General features: G+C 45.7%; 2 protein-coding genes across 4 annotated transcripts in view; one reads left to right on the plus strand and one right to left on the minus strand.

The window, feature by feature from the left end:
- uggt1 (UDP-glucose glycoprotein glucosyltransferase 1) overlaps positions 1-19,120 on the plus strand; it is an 80,111-nt gene that overhangs the window by 7,711 nt on the left and 53,280 nt on the right. For both annotated transcript variants that reach the window (XM_088399891.1, XM_088399892.1), the window contains exon 4: positions 5,213-5,372. The gene's annotated coding sequence lies outside the window, so the exon portion shown is untranslated. The remainder of the gene's footprint in view (positions 1-5,212; positions 5,373-19,120) is intronic.
- LOC148385098 (heparan-sulfate 6-O-sulfotransferase 1-A-like) overlaps positions 1-19,120 on the minus strand; it is a 32,391-nt gene that overhangs the window by 5,649 nt on the left and 7,622 nt on the right. The gene's annotated exons all lie outside the window — the stretch shown is intronic.

Consider the following 19,120-nt stretch of genomic DNA (forward strand, 5'->3'; position numbering starts at 1 on the left):
CCGACACTTTACAGTATTGATTCATCTCCTTTTTTTTTTTTTCTTCTCAGAGTGCTAGTGTTGCGCAGCGCGCCGGTAATAAAGTGGGTGTTTGGCACGGACGAGTGCGATGCGGCGATTGTCTGAGCCACTCTACTACTCTGGCCCACTTATTCCTTGTCCCTTCTTTTTTGGATCTTTTGTTCGCACCGGCTGAAAAGACTCTAGCCTGCGAATGTGGGCTTGAATCGTAGTAGCAGACTGAAAATAATAGAAATAGGCTACATGCTAGGCTATGACTATTAGTCTCGTAAGCATCCGGATTAGGACCCTATAAATATGGATTTTTTAAAAGATTTTTTTTGGAAGCCGCTTGCATACAGTATGCGTGGAAACTGCAAAAAATATTTTCCGCGGATTGCTCACCTGGGAGCCATTTGCCTTCAGGAGCCGGCAGAAAACGCAGCTGCCAGGGTCACGGGAAACATCTCCATAAAGGTCGTGAGTGTAGCTGGGGGAGGCTAACGGCAACGCTGTACATAATTTCATGCACCGGAGGACGCAATCACGGTTAGAAAATAAAAGAAAATTTGCGGAGTACGTTTTGGTAGCTGATGTTGCCGCGAATAATTTACGATTTACCTACTAATGAAATGGTTTTTAAAATGACATTTGTTGGGGAAAGCCCTGCCCGCTCACTTCCCGGGAATAGCCTTGTGGAATGTGGTGGCTGCAAGTACAGATGATATCACCCCTATGTTTGTGCCTGCGTGACTGTGTGTTTTGAAAAGTGAGGGAGAAACAACACGTCTGGACTTGATTGCGAACAGTGGCTCCGCAGACACGTTGACATATTTTTTGCTTTCAACCGTAAAATGACTCATTGCTATGTCAACAATATTCACACACACACAAAAAGCCAAAGTCCCCACAAAGTGAAATTAAATGACTTTTAAATTTGGCACACCCAAAGAGAAGAGCGTTGTCAACAACTCTGCCAAATTGGAACGACTTAAATAAAAAATCACTGTACATTAAACGAGGCGCTAGTCGCCAGCTAGCTTACGAGCTAACAGGGTTCCTCTCGCCTCTCGATTTAAATGTCAATAAGCTTTTCTTTGAGCTATATAAAATAAATAAATAACTGAAATTGTATAATGCCCAATTTAATACGACATTAATGCCCCGAGCGACCGAGTAGGGTGATAACAACGTATATGAATAAATGTAGACTGCTGTCCAATAATGAGGCACAGAAATAGACACCTCCGCCTCAGACAAGCTCCAGGGTCATCTTTTCTTCCTCCCGTGTAGCGCTCCGACTCTCTCTGCGCCTCCGAGTCGATCGATGGCAGCCTGCAGGCTCCGACAACTCGCTCACTTCAGAGATTTTTTTTTTTTTCCTTAAACATACAGACGAGTGTGAAAAAAAGGAATCGGAGACAAAACGGAAGGCCCTAGGCGACGTGAAGCTTTTGCAGTACAGATGTCGGGATTTTCTTTCCATTATGAAAATCTCGACAGTGTCGGATTCTCAGACAGAACCCGAGGAAATGTTAAAGGGTACAAGGACTGACCCCCCCATCCCCGACTGGAATGTGCTCAGGCTTGTTGGCGCATGTAATTCGACTGGCAACAACCCAGTTGTGGGGTGGGACATTACATTTGGGAAAGAATTTTGGAAACGCAGTAAACACGGAGTTAGGGATCAGGTCGTAACCTGAATAGCAAAAAAAATCCATGAATAATTGAGCCCCTCAAAATGTTTATATAATCACCGATATAAATCATTTAAAGCAATGATATTTCAAACCCACTCATCATTTCTAATCTAACATTTTGCTTTTTTTTTTTATTCGTGATTTTGATCCGAGGAGAATCAACCAAATCGAAAGAAATGGAAGCTTTGTTGTCCAACTGTTTGGGGCTTTATCCTTGGTTTGAAGCCCGCTGATGATAAATAATGACTATTGTGCGCTAAGCTTGCCTTTGAGAAGTGGCGCCAAGCCCAAGATCATAACTTCATTCATTGTTTTATGGCGGAGCAACATTGGCAACAAATAGGCAGTACGCCGAGCAATTTTGAGAAGTAACTGCTTTGAGCGCACACTGTGGACGCATTTATCAAATGTGCACGGCGTAAATACATCTGTGAGTTTCAAGAACAAGCAATGGCTGCACCTGCGGAGTATGACCTCATCCTCCTGATGTGATGTCACTTACTGCCTGGTCCTCCAAGCTCACTTTTAGCTGAGAAGAGGAGGAGATAATGAGGAGAAAATAAGCAGCAAGTAGGTAGGGTGGCTATTCAGAGCTCGGGGGGGCCATTAAAATCTGGGTAAAAAGGGGGCTAATGAGGAGGAGACCGGGATGGGTGCTTGTGCAAAAGAGGAGCACACACACACACCCTCTTCTCCTCTGGCTGAGATTAAAATGTGCGACACCCATTTACCCCCGCAAATCAGTCGGTGCATACAAGACTGCAGGCAACGGGGGGTGTGTTTGTGTAACTGCAGGATAGTGTGAAATTAGACTGATAAGGTAGGTAACAGTCAAACATTTGTTTATTGTAAAAAAAAAAATAAAAATGGTCGTAACCTGAACCCTTAGCGACTGTGACGTCAGTTTCAGTCGACAGTAAGTCGCAGTACAAAACAAAATGGCCGCCCTGAGATGGATAAAACCGGTGGATTTTTATGATTAATTCTTATTCCACAAACACTATATTAATTATAAATAAATATTTAGACTAGTGGGAACGCCGAGAACATATTTCAAGACAATATTTGGACTTAATTTCCCCTTTAAATTCATGCTTTGTGTTTGAAACATTGCCAGTGCTAATGCTAACAAGCTAGGTAAAGTCTCATTGGGAAGCTAGCAGAAAATTAGCATTGTGTTCCAGGAGACGCAATGTAGCACTTCGCGTGACAATCTCTATTCACGGAGAGATAAGCAGCAGTCTCGACAGATCCCCGGCAAACAAACAAAGTGGAGTCATATGAGGATTCTTGTCTGTGGCAGGGTATCCTTGAAAAGTAAAAGTAAGAAATGGAAGGAGAGAAAGATAAAGCGCCACAAAGGCAAACAAAGACGTGACATTTAACTGTCAGCGCAATAACAGAAACACAGTGTTTCTTTGTTATGGTTATTCCACTCTATTATGTTTTCATCGATGCCACAAAGTTAGCGAGACAATTTGGACAGTACAGTGCATTTCACAGTGTCACCGTATCATTATAAAAGTACGTTTTCTAATATTTGCGGCTTTCATATCATGTTTCCCCATTGAATCGTTTTTTTGTGATCACGTTCAGGCAATTTTCAATCTTCAGGGAACGATACATGGAATCCCGAAGGCAAAACTCAAACGTGTAATATGCTGGCACAAGATAGAATGTACGCTCTTCTGTCTGTAGCATTCTCGTTAGAAAGGGAAAAGGAATGTGGCAGCGTGTCACTGATCCCCGTCCCTGCGGCGACCATTTCCACTGACCAACCCACCAACCACAAATTCACCCTAGGGAATCGGAAGGGGGGAGGACAATTGGCTCTTTAAGAACTGAGGCAAAAGTGTGAAGCCAGGCAGAAGTGGGTGAAGGGGGGGGGGGTGTTTTATGTCTATGTGTATGGATAGTGTGTGGGCTAAGCAGAGCTTCCAAGTCCAATTTAGGCTTCTGGCTTGTTGGAAGGACTGCGCCAACCATGTAGCCTCCAGAGTGAATCCATAGATTTATTTATAAATATAAATTTGAAGTTTGTCTAAAGACTGAGAACTATTTAGATTGCGGAGACAGAGCATTGAAATGCACTTAGCTAGCGAGCTAGCTAGATAGCGAGCTAGCTATTGGACATCCGTTGCGATGAGCCTGTTAGCTTGCGAGCTAGCTGATTGCTATAGCGCCTCTTGTCGAGTTATGAAGCCTTTGAAAGGACATTTTTATGGCTAGTGAGAAGATAAAAGATGCTAGCATGCTGTCACGCAATCAGCGGACACAATTTTGATGCCTCCTATATACAGTACTTGCCGATGGTTAATTACACCCAGTTCTCTGCGGTGTGTCAAATTTGTGAGATATCCAGTTTCACTTCACAGGGACTTTAAGACAAGGCCAAGAGGCTAATGAGCACTGCTTTCAGGGAAGGTGGGGGACGGCACCAGCAAAGAAAGTTCCAGGGAAGCAAAGCATGAAGACAACATCCTCCGCTTCATTAGGCAGCTGCAGCATGTCGAAGCATTTTCCGGAACAATTAAAAAGCAGAAATATAAAGATGAGGAATGGGGAGCTAAATATTGTGCACCAGGCACGACAAGTATTTTGGGGGGGGGTCACAACAATGGTTCTGTGTTGCGTGAATATGCTGAAAGAAGCACATTGTCTGAAAGCCCTTCAAGACACCTCCATTCTCTAAGCTCCTGGCTGCAGACCCCACATATTTGCAGTTTATGCTTCACGTTCAATGCAGTTAGCTTACTAATAATAATACTAATAGCACGCAAACAAACGCGCGCTCCCGATTGGCAGCTGCTAACCTCGGGATTAAGTCCAGTGTGACGGACACGATTTTCAGAGCGCATCTGTGACGGGGCAGAACAAACACACGCAGCAAAAACGAAGCGCCGAGCGGCAGCATTTTGTCACTGGCTTGTGAAGTGGGAGGAGGGAAAAAAAAAAAAGAACCCAACACAGAGCAAAAGAAGAAAAACTAGCAAAGCCTGGGCACCATCTGCCAGGTGCACATTCCCTACAACGCTTGCAGATTTAAAAGCCTACTTTGAATTCTACACAGATCTGAAAATACTATGTTTAAAAAAAATAAACGATGAGAGAGAGATGGAACCACCTGGGGAAGAGGAGAATTTGGCGATGGTCTCCCTCTTTGGATGAGGACAAGAAAGGGATTAACTTAAGTGATGTTTGCATTTGATCAAAAGACACTTAGGAAAAAAATCCCGGCTTCGCTTGGTGCAAGGATCGTATACAATCCCGCCTTCTCGTCGGGCTCTCAGAGTATTACTTATGACGGATTTAAGAATTGAAAAGCCTTCTCGGGCTCGCCACACAATTTAAAGATTGTGACACTAGTCGCTCTTTGATATGACACTTTGATTTTCCGCAACATCTTCTAAGAGGGCATCCCTCGATTGTAAGGCTCGTGACATCTGGCCTCCACGGTGTGTGTGTGCCTTTAAAAACATGTGTTCCGCTCTTTGTATGCGTGCCCATCCCAGGCATCATCTCCCCGCGCTCGCTAATCCCGGATGACACGCGGAGGAATGCCGAGTGGCAGCAGCTGTTGGCCCGGCCGACGTTCCCCGACGCCCGGCAAGAAACAACTTGCCAACGTTCTGCTCGTCATCTTGCGGTTGGGCCTTGGCGCCGCTCTAAATGGTGAGTTCACAAAACGGTTATGAGAACAAGAAGCGTAAATTGGACTCGCGTGATTGGCGCACTTGCAAAGCTACCGTCATGACTTGCTCGTTTTATTTGTTCCATCTCCATAGTGAACATTTGCAAATAACTGAAACCCAATAGAATACATTGGCATAAATAAATAAATAAATAAATAAATAAATAAATAAATAAATAAATAAATAAATGTACATTTCCAAAATTCCTTCAATCTGAGGTTAAAAATAAAATTATATATATATCTTAATATGTGAAGTAAGAGGCCTCCTATTACAAGAACATTTTAAAATTTTAATCTATTTTGATTTCCTGTGCAATTCCGCACTTGGCCACAGGTGGGCAACATACTGTTTAACACTATTTACAATTGAAAGAATAAGACTTAAAACAGGAAGTAAGCCAACAATAGTTTGGGCTAAAAATTACTTCACACTTGTTTTATAATGTATATTAATGGACATGATTATTGATGTATATTGTGAGGTAAGTTTGTCATTTGGAATAATATCGGGATGTTTGTTCTAAACACAGATGTACACTCAAACACTGTATGATTTGTCTTACCAGTTACTTTCTCAATATATCACATGCTTGTAAAAGTGTTTGAATGAGTTCAAATTGTCGGTAAAAACATGCCTAAACAGTATCTAGCACAGATTTAAGTTCTTGCGGATGACGTGGAAGACGGTTTACAGTATTAGGGCGAGAATGCAGAATAGCAACAGCTGTGCTTCTTGTAGATGCACCCCAACGGGATTAAAAAAAAAACGCCAACTATTATCAACATGTCGTCATTGAGGCGGAGGACCCCTCCAACTGGAACGGCATTACTTCGCAATTCAAAAGCGGGAAGGATCTAAAAGCAGGAACCCGGAATTAGCATCGAGCGCATTTACCATCTGCTTCCATTGGCAAAGTGTGGACTTGTTTGGCTTTTAAAAAAACAAAACAAAAAAGGCATAAAAGTTTTCTTTCAGCCGGGACAAATTAAACCAACATTTTTCTACTTTCTTGACACGTAAATATATTAACGTCATTTTGTAAAAGAACATTATGGTCTTAAGAGCTCTTTAGCATTTAGCGTTGGCATTAAACCAGCAGATTGAGGCCTTAAAGGACTGGAGCCGCTACTGAAGGGAGTAAATACATTAAGTGAAATGTCTTGTCTCCGCGAGACTAACAATAGCAGATTTTGTCTCCTCGGAAGCTATCAAAGGCGGCGTGGGCGGAGGCTGATATGTAATTAAATGAATGCGCCCAGACGAAGGAAACAAGTCCAGGGAAGCGTGCGCGAAGCTCCGACAAATCCAGAAATCGGATCGAGCGAGAGGAGCTTCCCTCAGCGTGTTTAATGAAGTCGAAGAATGTCAAAGTGGCTCTTTCATCCTTCGATATTTTTGTAGACGGTGGGGGGGGGGAAAAGTTTGCAGATGAAGGGCCGGGGAAGCCAGAGATAAGCTGGCCACTGACGATATTGCGGCTGAAGCTCGCAACGGAGCGAGTGCCGGGGGAACAATACGCCGCCGCCGCGCAAATGAGGCTCCTCCATATGGCGAGCGAAGCCAACACACACCGTAACGGAGTCCCCAGCGGAGGCTTGAGCGCTTTTGCACATTTTTTAGTCTGATGTAGGAGACGGTGAAGGAAAAACAGGATGCGTGGACAGGATGAGGATGGATGGCTGGAGGAAGCGGCTTAACGGAGGAAATTAGAAAAATGTGCACATTTACATTCTGTAAGTAGCAGAGCAAACTTTTTTTTTTTTTTTTTTGCTGACCGGACGGCCTAACTCCCACACGCCGGGTCGCCGTCGAGTTCCTTCCTCCCGTCTTTTTATCAGATCAACCGCCCACGTCGGCGCATCCCTAAAAAACACTATTAACTGCTGACCTCCAGACGCGCCGTGGTCCAAAAAGTCGTCCGCTTCTTCAATCCGCCGCCTTCTCATCTTGCTCTCGGCCTTGACGAGGCTACGGGTGGCGAACTCGCCGGTTTGAAAACCGGGAGGAAGCGTTGCGTTAAGCGAAAGGTTAGATTTTCTCAGTCGAGTATTCTCAAGGCCACTCCAGGGGAGCAAAGTCGAAACGTTATATTTTTTTTTTCGAAACATGACATCCTGCGTATCGGTATGCAAGCTCACGATGCCTTTGAGTGATTATCAGAAAGCGTTGCGCAAGTCTGACGAGTCCCTCGGCAGCGCTGGAATTTCTTCCAGAAGGGAACACATGGCGGCTTCCAATTTGCAAACGTAAATCCTTGCAAATGTAAATAACAAAAGGTCGGAGATAACGAGCTGGGGTTAAATCTCACTTTTAAGCCCCGCCTCCCTTGATGGTTATACGGGGATGATAAGCCTGTGATTTCTATCTTTATCTGCCCTGGTTGAGGAAGAGGCCTTAAAAAAAAAAAGCCCCTTCCCAGCATTCCAAGAGCATTCCAGTGACATTCATCATTGGCTCTGTGAACCCCCTCCCCTCACTTCTGGTTTCCTTCTTTCCGCCACTCGAGACTTTGAACGTTTTGCGGAGAGACTTGCCAGAGTCGCAGAGTCCCGTGGTGGGACTCGGTGGTGGCCTTGATGCTTTGACACAAAGAGGAGGGACTTAGATTTCTTGTCGCCCTGGTTTTTCTTTCCCCGACCATTGCTCATTTCTCTCTCCCACCTCTGCGGGGATTTGTGACGCTCTAATAGAGGCATCAAGTACGTCAGAACAGCTGGAGCCGGGATGCGTGCGGCGCTGGAGACCATTACGCGGGCCTGCGTGCGTTGGGATCAGGTGAAAACATCTGCGCAGCGAGGAGCCACGGGAAATATCATGTCGCCAAAGGCGGGCCGGGGATATCCGTCACGCTTTGTCACATCATCTCGTCCGGTCGCATGGCGAGCACGCAAGGACTTGCGCTGACCCGTCCCGCCGAGCCCGGCCGAGCCCAGGGCGGCTTTTTATCTCCCGCCGTAAATCAAACATCTTCTAATTGTCCCTGACTCGCCTGCTCTCTGACAATCTGCTCCTTGACAAGCGGCCCATATTGTTGACAAATGGCGCCTTGGACAACAAGCGGTCGGGGTAATTGAGTGTTTATCGGGGAGGGGGCATCCATTTTCTAACAGTTTTTTCCTCTTTGGCACATCCCGTAAAGTTTGATAAGACCGCCAGATGTAACCAGCGGCAAACTGAACACTTATCGTTAAACCTGATTATCAAAGAGTAAACAGTTAGCGGTTATCTCGTGGTGTGGGATGATTTTCATTCCCGGGTGGATAACGATTGACAATCGTAAACCCCGCCCCCCCCACCACCACACACGCACACCCCGTGGACATTGAAACAATTCAAGCGCCGGCGTCAAAGCAAGAGTAATGGATCCTAGCAGGAAACCTAAGCCAGATCGTCGGCAAAACAAAAGCGCTCATTGTAATCGCCGGCTCTCTTGTGCATTCATCCCGCCGCTAATCCCCTTTCATATTACTCTACCTCCACCATTAGAAGAGAAGAATTAGGATTCTACCGTCGATCTCTAATCTCCTTCCATTCTCTTCTGCCCCCTCCCTCGATAAATCGGCACAATAGACAACACACGGGATATAATATGCAAGAGCCACGGAAAACAAACAGCAGCCTAGTTTTCCTTGAATGCTGAAAGCCCGGCGGGCCAGGATGGTGGGAATCAAAAGACTTCTTCAACATTTTTGAGATGGAGACTGATCTGAAAATGGCAGCTGATTAAACAAACGTAAGGTCTTTGGAAGCTGGTTCCAGAACTTTGCTATGATTGGACTTGATCTACGCCTTGTTCTTCTACAACGGTGCTTTCCAAGGGCGAGGATGAACTTTTACACCAGAGACCTGAGCCAAAGCACATGTGATGGAAAAGAGGAATATTGATCATCATTGCCATCAGATGGTTTGAATTAAGACGGAGACCAAAGCCTTTGAGCCTCTCGGGCCTCCATATGTGAACATTGAGGGGATTGTTTCTTCTCCAGGTCCAGGTATCTACCCCGAGGTATTTAGATGAGGGCAATTTGTGACATTCCTCGCCAAGAATTTGATTACGGAGACAATCTGCTAGCTTACAGACAAATGTCCTTCTTTCCTTGGTCACATGCTTCAGTCCACCTGTAGCTGAATAAACAATGGAACTGGATTCTGGAGGACCTCAAGGACCACACATTCTTGCTCAGGGATATGATGTCAGGCTTGGATTTAATTTGCCGCTGGCTCCAATGTGTTTACAAGGTACTTTTGAAGGGAGTGATGTCATAAGTCATGATGTCCAGCCGTTATTAGTCAGATGGGACGGAGGAACCGAGAAGAAGTCATTTTACCACCACGGTAAAATAGACGAGACCTTTTATAAGCTCTTGCTGATTCAATTTGATAAATGCAATTATTTTTGGATGATTCGATTGTCTCAAAGGAGAATGGAATTCCAGACCACCCCCCCCCCGAGCAGCAGGTGGCACCACTGATATTTTAGAAGATGACTCAAATGTTTTTACATCTCCTGCCAAACTGCAGACATGAAATACCTGCCAATTTCCGTCCTTCATTGGAAGCCACCAGCTGCCATTCAAATGAAAACTAACTTCCAGGCCAGGATGAAGTGTGCGTAGAGCCACATGAAGTTTTCATTGGCTTTTGCCAGCGTCTTCTGCAAGTTCTTGTTATTGCAGGCCCGCCTGGACGCAGGACAGCTGCATTCCTTTCTGCTGCTTCAGCGTCAATCACTTGACATTCCTACGAATCCCGGAACGTTTGCCAGGAGTGAGGCATGCACGCTGCAAACCATGTGTTCTTATTTGGAAAGGCGAGAGAGTGGAGGGGGGGCGGGTTAAGTCTCAAACTGGGCTCGGCACCAAAAAGCTGTATTTTGAACAAATTAGCTCTGGCTTGTGTAGCTCCTCGTCCCTTTCATTTAGCCTCGGCTTGGATTTTGGGACTGAGGATTGGTCGATAAACTCTCATGTCTGAAACCACTGAAAAAACATCAAGTCAATTAAGTGTGGCAAAATTGTTCTTTTCAAAGGAATATCAATGCAAAAGTCGGATTAAGTAAACCGAGGATCTTCAGTTTGCCGCCATGGGCTACAGAACAGAAGAATCGAAAGATGCCAGTGGGATTTTACTTAATGTATCAAGTCCTGATCCTGAAAATAATTTGACAAAATTGTTCCTCTAGAATTAACTTCACCGAAATAAATACAGCCCGGCCTTTAATAGTATTTACAAAAGAAGCATAGCTGGCTGGTTGAATCACATAAGTCGACTGCCAAGAGTCGCGGAACTCCAGCAAAATCCTCTCTTGATACCCGCAGCTCCCGGGACGAGGCAGTCTCAGGGTGATTGGTTCTGATCTGGCCTGATCCGGCCTCGCAACAGGCTGCCGCGCGACGGTGCTCAAGGACAACCCGGCCCAGCCTCCCCACCTGTCAGCGCCGGACCACAGGGGAGGGATTAAGCGCAGTCGGGGCGAGGGGGAAGGGTGGATAAATTAAAGGCCGAAGCAAAAAAGAGATCTGGAGCGCCAATCCGCTGAGCAGCAGGGATCCCGCCTGCCCCGCCTTCCGTCCGGGGTCGGCGCAGGAGACCGTGTCACATTCTTTCAATTTCCCCAGGTCTCGCTGTTGAGAGCGATCACGTCTACACGAAAAAAAAAAAGGCTAGTTGCATAATTTTTCTTCCTGTACCATCCCAGGCCTCGGCAAAAACAGCCTTGAGTCATGACACAACAAATCACCGGGGAAGCTGAAATAAAACTTTTGCTATCTCAACTCGTGGCTTGCGCAGGCACAGGATCGGATGTTATGACTTGGCTTCGTTTTCAAATGCCTTTTTTGCCGTTCGTTATCATCGCTTCCTGATTCGTTTTCCGGTCCTGATTTGTTTTCCAGGCCTCGGAAGCAACTTTGACCGACACTTGTTTTTTTATTTTTTTCGCCCGGGCTCACAGCTCAGCCATTGAATCCCCCTGCAGAAGGCTTGGCAGAGGTACACACTCTCCATGAGTGCTCCTCTTCATATTTTGACTCCAGCTGCTTCTCACTTAATATTCGCCGCTTTTAACCCACTGCCAAGTCATTTTACCCCCCAATCTCAGTTTCTCCTTTTCCCCGCCATTTAGTGGAACCTCACTGTGTTCCGACACCAAGCATGAAAGTCATTCAAATAATTATCATCGAATTGTTTGGACCGGTATTCGTGCGTAGTAGAAGAAACATTCTCGCTTGATTCCAACAGTGTCTGGCAGCTCGGATGTGGCGGCTAATGCAACATTAATGCAGATTGTTTCACGGGAAAAGCATTCCGCCATCGCCACGTTCCAAAGACGGCCATTTGGCATCCCGACGCTGACATCAGTGGAAAATATGCACCACGCGCGTTTATAATTTGCCACTTGGGGAATGCGACGCTGTTGATGTTGGAAAACGTTTCAAGTCACTCAGGAATAAGAGAGAAGGAGAACGCAATCCAGATGACTTCATAAAGTCTGAATAAGCACAAGTTTTGAAAAAGAAAAAAAAAAGACTTTCCTCGCCTTTTATCGTTCGCACATCCGCTTAAATCTTCTCTCCCGCTGCCCGGGAATAAAATTGAGAAAAACACCCCCGCCTCCAAACAATGATTTAATTAGCTGATTTAATTAACTGATTAACAAACTTCCATTTCGATGCTACAAATAGCGGCCAGCGTTTCTAATCGTTGTGGCAACGTGGCTGCACTTGGCGCCGAGCGCTGCCCTACTTACACGGCTTTTTATATTTATACAAACGTACACACACACATAGAACGGAAGCGCGTGAAGCCCGATGTGACAGATACCGTTAAACAAATGAATTAGTAAAATTGTGAGTTGAAATGAACAGACACTCGTGCCGCCCAAGTCGGGAGGCACTGGAGGATTTGATGCCAGGGTCTACGACTTTAGGGGAAATTGTAAAGTCGGAATCATAGTTAGATGTTTGCCACTAGGGGGCGCCTATTATTCCCTTCAGGGTGATATTTGCCATGTTCAAACTTGCCCCCACTCTCATCAATGACTAAAAAGACTTCTTGTGTCTTTGTCGTGTCTTTGAGTCTTTTGGGACTATCCTGACTATAGTTCATGTTGTGGCATGTGCAATGAAAACAAAAAACTCATTCCATATTTTTCTCAATCTATCCCGACATAACTGTGTGTGTGTGTGTGTGCAGCCAAGTCTCCGATTTTTGTTCTCCAACAAAGGAAGGAGTACGTCCCCGGTTAAATTAGCAAGTTTCATTCCATCAATGTTCATAATTATTTCATGGGCTTGAATATTTCATGTGCTGTGAGTTAGTGTCTGTGTGTGCGCACGTGTATATCTCTGCCGCTGCGTCGGTGTGTGTGATTGTGTTTAGAACGTCTGCTCGTGTGTGTGTGTGTGTCAAGACATTAAGTATTAACCGAGCTAGGGGGCTCAGAGATGAACGTCCGGGTCCTCTTCTTCTCTCCCGGCATGCTCCGCCGCACACTTCTGTCTCCCCATTTCCAGGATCGGAGCCTGGGGAGCTGTCAAGGCGCACTACGCCGCTTTGTGTGTGTGTGCGCATGTGTATTAAAAGTGCATTGTCTGACAACATGGGGGAGACGAGTCATGCAAAACCCAGATGAGTTAATAATGCTATTTGAGGTTCCCTCTTGTAAAGGCGCACACGTAGAAAAAGTGACGGGGCGGCCCTCCCTCTCTGGCGCGTTCCATCTGTCCCTTCCCCGTTCCCTTGTCCTTTTTGTTCCGAGAGAGCGAGCGGAAAAGACAAATTGAGGCGGTGCGGCGAAGAATGTTTTGATGGAGCGCCGGCACCAAACAGGTGTCAGCCCGTAAATCTATCGACCTGTCAGCCCTCCTTCTCTTTTTCTCGCTGTATTCATTTGTTCCTTCTATCTGGGTCATCCTTTCTTCTCCTTCCCGGCGGCCGGTATACAGGAGGCATGAGAAAAAAGGAGAGGGAGGGAGGGAAATAATGATAAAAGAGGAGGGGGTAGAAAAAAGGACCTTGGGATATTTGTCAAAGGGCGGCCACTAGTGTCCGCAGCTCCTATTAGCTTGTTTAGCCCTATTTCCCAATAGGCGCTATCTGTACGGTTAGCTAGTATTAGCGATGCAGGAGTATAGCGATTGGCACGAAAGCATCGCAACCAATTACGTGCAATCGTTCGATACTTCAAAATAATGGAACTGAACTCATCTAAAATAATATGTGAAACGGAAAAACATTGTCCGTACAGGTGTTGGCACAAAAGGGAAATAAACAACCGGAAGGATGCAAGATGACAGATGAATTAAGAAAATGACAAACTAGGCCCAGGAGGAGAATGGAAGGAAGGAAGGAAGGAAGGGAAAGGGCCAAATCCCGCCTGGAATAACACAAAAGTCTCAACTGGGGGGAGCGTAAACGCACACAAACACCCAGCTGGGGAGAACAAATAAAGACCTTCGGCCTGTCGAAATGTCGAGTTAACGTTTAACTAGCTAAGCAAATCGACACTTACGTAATGACTGTGTGCCAAATCTCAAAGCGTCATTGCGAAACCAACAAAGCGTGTAGCACCTCGAAAGTGTGTGGAAAAAAAAAAACACAAAGACCAATTCGACTAGAAACAACAACAACAAAAAGTCTTACCTGTTGTGAAAGAAGTTCATGTAAAAGGCGTCGGTGGTGGGCGACCATGTAAGAGAGAGAGAAAAAAAAACGGAGGGTAAATAAGGAGACGTGTTGATGAGGAGGCGGGCAAAACACGTTGAAAGTAAAGGGCCTGCTTTTTAAATGCAAATCCGTGACGAGCAATGCTCATACATACTGTATGAGAGGAATTGGCTTCGAAAATAAACAACGAGCGCTTGCTCACCCCCGCCCCTGCTGATTTATTAAGATTCCAAACAGGAGGTGCTAAATTCCCAAATTTCAAATCGCATCGTGAATTCCTTGCAAATTGCCAATGGAATGATAGACAGGACTGAAAAGATGACCTATTTAGGAGATGACGGGGAGGACAGAAAACAGACAGATGAGGTAAACATGACACCCCGGGACCGATTTGGAGACAGCGTGCCAAAATCCATGACTGTGTTAAAAAAAAAAAAAAAAGCGGTGTGGTGGTGGTGTTGTTGGTGAGGATGGCTTGACACCTCATTATAAATGAATGAGAGCTCTGGGGAGAAAGAGACAAACACACAGCTTCCCTTGGACGAGCCCGCCAGATGGACGGACAGGTAGAAAAGAGGAGTGATTCCCAAACGCCCCTTTCGTCTCTTTCCAAATCGTCCGCCAGGCTTCTCAGATGGCGATCCAAGTGGAAGCAGGCAGGAAGGGAGGGATTGATGAAATTGAACAGAGTGGTGACAAACGGAGGGGAGGCGTGAAAGAGAAAGCGAGCGGGTGATAGAAGCCCGCTGGCGTCTGTCGTCGTCGACGGGAAACTTGAGCTGGATTTAAATGTAGCCGATGCTAACGAAAGCTGCTATCTCGTTAGCGCTAATACAAAACAATATATTCTGGAAATGTATTCCGCTAGATGTTGGTGCCAATTTGATTGCAATAGTCGAATCTTCCGTCAGGTGACGGGTACCCGCTTTTCGTGTCGAACCGATGGGGAGGAGGGATGAAAAAATTGCGCTGAGAGGCGACAAATGAAGGAGAGGTGCGAGCGGGTGCACGCCATGCCTGATAGAAGACTGCTGGCATCTGTCGGCTTCCATCAGATGGACGGCCAAAGATGCAATGGAGATGACAAGAGCGGGATGGGTGGGAGTGCGTGTGTAGGGCGGGCAAAGGTAAAACACGGGGACACACAGAGAGGGATGGCGAGAGATCCGAGATGGCATCAAGAATTCCGTGGGACCGGCGTTCCCACGAGACGGCCGCAGCGGCTCAAAGCTGTCAGAAAGCATATTTCCTTCATGTTCACACGCGTGTACGCTGGAAGGTGAGCATGCGGCGGGGGGCCTTTATTCTCTCCCACCAACCATAAATTAATCAAAAGCCAGGCCGACAGCCGAGCACACAGCGCCGTGCATAACGCAGCCATGCATTCCAATGCGACGGTGCCGTCGAGCTAAGGCGGGGTCGGGGGTCAAGCAGGAACACTTCCATTGTGACCAAGACGCCCATACATTTAAAATATTTGCTCCGTTTTAATTGACCCAGCACTTTTTTTTAACTCGTTCACTGCCATTGACAGCTATTTTGCAATGGGTTATGTGTCAGATCATGTTCCGAGTCTTCGTAAATATGACTGGAAATGTTTTTTTAAAGCGCAATCCAGCTAACTAACAAAGAATAATAAAACAATTCTTCCCAGATTTGGCACAGAATTGAACAAACACAAAAGGAGCATTCTTGTTTTCTTCCCAATAAACAAAAACAGGTCGAGCTTATGCAATTAATAGCTCAGTGGGCCATAATTTATGACATCCCGTTTGTCTCTGCGGCTTTCTCTGCCTTTAAAAGGCAAATTTAACGAGAAAGCGGCATACTGCGAATGGGCCCGGTGCCCAATTCCCCCCAAAAACAAATGTTAATTTTGTGCAAACGCCACGCGGGGCGTCCCTTTCTCTCGAACCTCTCGCAGATTGCGTTCATAAAAGCGTATTCTAAATATTTGACGCTTTTTGACTTTTTTGCCTGTTGTGTGATCTAAAAAGCCCTTTGTCTGCATGCCAAAGCCAGCCTCCAGGAACTACCCCCCACCCACCCCGCCCCCCAAAAGTCTGTGGGAAAAAAAGAACCGAGAAATAAATAGAAGAAGAAAAAAAAAGCCTGGAATTGCTGAAAGCATAAATTAATGGCAGAACGGGGAAAAAGAGGACAACTGCAAAGTAGAGATGAGTAGACCTAATTATGATGATAATACCGTGAATAAGTGCAAGTGTGTGATTTACTCTCGGGCTCCGAAAAGAGCATTGCACTTTTGTCTTGGATTATATTGTTGTCGCATCATTAAAAGGTCAGGGGTCAGTGGAGGTGGCCGCACCGAAATAGCATGGCACTCACTTCCCAGGGTGTCGCGTTTACACACACGACAAGCAGGGAAGCGCCACTTCGCTACACTTGTGCAATAGAAAGCCACACAATTATGAAAAATAATCCTCCCAAAGTCAAAAATGAGATTTTGCTGAATAGACATAAACAATGCTTGAAATAATAAACCAAAAAAATAATGCCGATGAATCGGTCTTTGAAATAATCGCGACTTGTTGAATGCTAAATTGCTAACATGCTAATCTTGTATCTTTTCCTGCCCTTCCGCGTTTTGTGTGCCCGCTCGAGGACAATTTACACATCCCCGCCACGTTTTCTTTTATTGGGTAGCCTCTGCATATTTTTCCCGGCTTATGTTAAGGTTAATGTGTCCCGCGTGTGTCGTGCAGGCAAGCAGTGGCAGCTTAGTATTTTTTTCCCCCCACCAGAACCCGCGTGGGCCCAATCTGCTTGCATAATTGACACAGTCAGATAATTATTAATTACGGTATGCGCAGCTGCAAAACAGAAAAAAAAAATAATTCCGTCTACTGAATTATAAAAAAAAAAAGACTCTAAACTTAGAACCTCTAAATTCTGTTCACGCCTTTAACAACGTACGTGTTTTGTCACAGGCAATAATAATCCAAAACCACGTGTTTCATCACACCTCTGCAGCTCAATTAAAATCTGTGATTCACACGCCGCTGCCCCGTGTCAGTTTTTCTCGTGGCCGCTGGCGTGTGGTGGCACATGGGCCAAGCCGCCAAACTCGAAAAAAGCTCTAAATAATCCAACATAGCACGTTTTGGTGTGTGAGCGTGGGGGCAGATGTAGAATATCAAATTGTGAGCTGTAAAAATTTCTGACAATATCAAATGATCGTTAAAGGCCCCGGTCAATGTGGGAAGTGAAGCAAAAACTAAAGTAATTAGATTTTTTTACTCTCAAAGATCAGAATCTGTATTCATTGCGCGGAAATTCCCTCCGGTTAGACAGAAGCTGGGTGAAAGGTTCCAAAACCCGCTCACTCACCAACGCATCGGTGAGTCATTGAGCAACGCTTTTCTCCGGCAAAATAACGAGCGTGACGAGACTCCAGCTTAGCGTTTATTAGCAAAGGGAGGGAAAGATATCAACAAGAGCATAATAAAAGCCCCAGAATGTGATGCACATGCAAAGTAAGCATCTTTTGTGAAGTGGCCATCTCCAACAAAGCGGAGATGTTTTCTGTTTTCTTGCCAAGTATGAGCAAGACTCCAGCTGAGAAAGGACATAATAGCGATTCCTAGTGACCTGAAAACGACTCAGCCACCTGAGAAAAACAGCGAGATGCGGCAAAGGGGTGACGAAAAAAAATGTCAGTGAACACAAAAGGTGAGATTTTCCAAGGCGCGGCCGACAACAACAGGCAGGTGACGATTACTGGAAGGCTTTGTACTGAGAGAAAAGAAAAAGGGAAAGATGAGATGGAAAGATGGAGGACGGGCTGAAAAAGGGAGCGGCATCCGTAAACACCCGTCAAAAACTTTCCATCGTTGTGCTTCAGAAAATGGATTATCTTGGAATCGACTTGGCCTCAAGCCCCAAAAGTATTTCGTATCTACTTGGTCTCAAGCCCTTCTGAAGTCTCACCTCGTCAAACTTTTGGACTTAAATGTTCAAAGTCTTGGTCTTCGCACCACAGCGTCTTGGTCTCGTCAAAGTTTGATCTCGACATCTTGGTCTCTCTCTCTCTCTCGCCTGCCCCATTTCCATACCCCCACTCCCCGACACCATGTCTTTTAATACACTCAATCTCCATCCCCTCCCTCTCTTTTAGCGCCCGGCTCTTTCTCTAATGAGTGACTGATGAATAAAATGGCTCTTTGAAGTCAAGAGTCGAGGCACGGTCGGTCAAGCGTTAAGGGATGTCGCACAAAAGACGGCGGAGACAGAGAGTCAGAGAGAAAGGACGGAAAGGGGAGGATGCGAAAAAGGCCAGAAGGGAGGGGTGGGGGGGGGGGGCTGTGTATATTCAACAAAATGTCAAACAGTGCGCATCCATAAAGTCAGTGAAGGGACTGCGGAAAAGTGTGTGTAGGAGGAAAGTGCGATTTTGCAGGAGTGCCTCCGAGTATTTGCATTGTGGCGCTCAACATGCAAAAAAGGACGCAAGAGTGTGTGGGGGGGAGGGGAGGGTAGCCTGACTATCTGGAATGGGCCCTTTGGAGGTCTGCAGGGACCGCCTGGAGATTTTAGGGGGTTACCCAAAGTTGGAGTGAAGCGTATGAATGCGTTAGTATATTAGCTTTTAGCATTAGCGTGCTTGCACTAGCATACGCGGTAGCCCCTCAGATGCTACATTAGACGCGACACTGGCTATGAAAATAGCCAATTCTCAGCGGGATGGTCTTTCTTGTCAAAATCCTACATTGACAATCTTGTTAGGGCAACCCAGGGCTAATTTGGAAAGAGTTATATAATCTTTATCGATTCCGCAGACTTGTCCTGTGATTCATCAAAAGAGTTTCGTCTTTTGTCAGAAACCGGGAGCAGTGGAGAATTTTACTTTCTTACAGATGCTTCGGTCGATAAAACAAAACTGGCGACACGCGTAGAAATTTATGATACGGATAATACTACTAAAATACTGACGGTAGATTAGTAAATAAGGGCCAGTTTTTTTTATTCAGTATCGCTTTACTAATTTGGCAGTCACCAGAAGGCTGCCATATTTGTTTTTTTCTGCTGGACAACCTCTTA

The sequence above is a fragment of the Syngnathus floridae genome, chromosome 16, assembly GCF_059516105.1.
Source record: "Syngnathus floridae isolate MCC-2025c chromosome 16, RoL_Sflo_1.0, whole genome shotgun sequence".
Taxonomy (NCBI): domain Eukaryota; kingdom Metazoa; phylum Chordata; class Actinopteri; order Syngnathiformes; family Syngnathidae; genus Syngnathus; species Syngnathus floridae.